Raw genomic sequence first — 2,527 nt, forward strand, 5'->3', positions numbered from 1 at the left:
CTATAGTGCAAGCATATAATTACCTCTAAAGTGCATCACTCTATCTCTTTTATTACTGATGAATAAACTCTATTGTCCACAATTTTGTTTTTTCACCACATGAAATCTGTCTATTTTTTCAATTGATGATGAATCCAATTAATACTACTACATCGTAAGCGTAACGGGTCTTCCAGTGTAAATTTGTAATAGACATTCAAGATTTCAAGTATTCAACACATACTATGTAATAATATCCGTAGCTCCACCGTACCATGCAAAATTTTCTCAATTGGGACCCACTTTTTTACATACGATCGATTTTGAAGTACGGAACCGTACATTATTCAACATTGACAAAACGAGTGTACGTGAATTGGTTTTAGTTAGTAGATGATATCATTATAGTCTTAATTTCCATCTTATAGTAGTATTAACTTTAGTTTCTTGGTTGCTTCTGTTAATTATATTGTTGAAAATTTAGAAAGTTGAAACTTATAAAACTGACCCCAACCGAAATTTTCTCTTACAAGTGACTTTTCGTTGTGGGAAAAGCAACGTGCATATGAGCCAAAGTTTTTGTGGTACCTAGATTAATTGGCTCTTGAATTATTGAAACACGCAATAATAAGGTAGCCAATCAGAATATTCTATGATGCATTAATTAATGTGGGGATTTGCAAATCTTAAGTGTAGTTGAAGGTCTATCGTCTCCTTTAAATTTCCTATATATAATAATAATATTATATTATATGTGTATAATAAAAATCAACTACTAATTAACTATGGTGTATAAATATATGCATTTAATTAATATTTTATAAAAATTTTTGTTATACTATTATAAACAAATTTAATTATTTGTATATTATAGGGTTTATATTATTCTAGTGATTAATATTTTATTTGTACATAATTTTTTTTATATATAATTGAGTTTTATTTTTAAATATTAAAACAAAAATTGGAAATACTTTGAGAGATACTAAATCAATTTTATTATTTTAGAGTTTAAAAAATTTACATTAATTTAAAGTGACCCTTCACATAAAAATGTATTTATGTAAAGATAATAATTAAATATTATTAAATAATTTGATATATTTTACTAAACTGTTTGATATATGTCAAATTTCAATTATCTTTTTTAATTGAAGATAATTTCATGCAAATAACAACCTAATTTAAAACAAGTTGAGTAATGTTAATAGGGTGTGGTAATCAAATTTTGCTAACTTGTTATAAGCTACTTGGTTGGCTATGTTCTTTGTGTATGTGTAAATTTGTAAGAATGAAATGTGGTTGCTAATTCTATAAAATCACGGATGACATTATGAAACTAAGAGCTTTTATCGTTATGAATTTAATTTTGATGCACTGTTTAAAATATTTTATAAAATTATATAATTATAACTATTTTATTGAATATTCATTTACACAGTTAATATAAAAGTAGTTATTTTTATTAATATAATGTTATGTAATCAAATATATATGTAAAATAATTTTATAAGCATTAAAATTAAATTGTGTCCACTCTTACCTGACCTATCCTAAATAGATTATGCTAGGTAATCAATAATTTTTTTAAATAATATGAATAACCACCAATCAAATCAAAATATACTACACCTCTAAATTATCTGCTATCTAAATTTTAATATTAAAATAACCATCTACCTAATAAAATAAACATTCAATATATTTATTGCTCACAGTTATTTAGTATTTTCATTATTTATCTATACTTTTTCATCATAAATTGTCTCTAAAGATAGTGTCTAGTCCCCAAGTGTTATGTCCAAGTTATTATCGGTATAAACTTGAATATACTATCATTTTCAGCTATAAAATATTTGAGGAATTGGGTTTGATAAAATTATATAAAATACATAGTTTATTGGGTAATTTTATTGAGTGTTTAATTAAGTACGTAATTTTATCGAGCAAATATGCTCTTTCATGATCATAATTAGTAATTCACTTAATAAAGTTTAATTAAATACTAAGGAGTTAGACCAAATGTTATAATTTGATCTATATTAATTTAATAAAAATAATAATAAGTTTAATTTTAATGTTCTCTGACAATATAAAAAATTTTAAATAGTTATCAAATTAAATGATTTGTTAAATAATAAACTTAAAAATTAATTAACTCTACTAATATAATAATACACGATTAATTATTTATATGATACTTACGCTACTAAAATTAAATTGATAATCTAATTATAATATGTATATTATTCTACATAGATAGAGTAGTATATGTTTAACGATAAATTAGTAGTTTTTTTTAGGGATAAGTACGATTTTGGTCTCTAACGTAGAGGTCAAAAATTTATTTTGTCCTCGACTTTTTTTTCGCTACAAAATGGTCCCTAAGGTTTCAGTTTGTTTTAAAATCGTTATTTTTACCAATTTTATTTTTTTTATAAACAAATTACCCCTTATTAAAAAAATTTTAAAATAAAATAAATATAAAAAAAGAGAAAAAAAGGGTACAGAGAAGCGGGGGTGGGGAGAGAAAGAAAGGGGGAGGGAA

The sequence above is a fragment of the Arachis duranensis genome, chromosome 2 (genome assembly GCF_000817695.3).
Source record: "Arachis duranensis cultivar V14167 chromosome 2, aradu.V14167.gnm2.J7QH, whole genome shotgun sequence".
Classification (NCBI taxonomy): Eukaryota; Viridiplantae; Streptophyta; class Magnoliopsida; order Fabales; family Fabaceae; genus Arachis; species Arachis duranensis.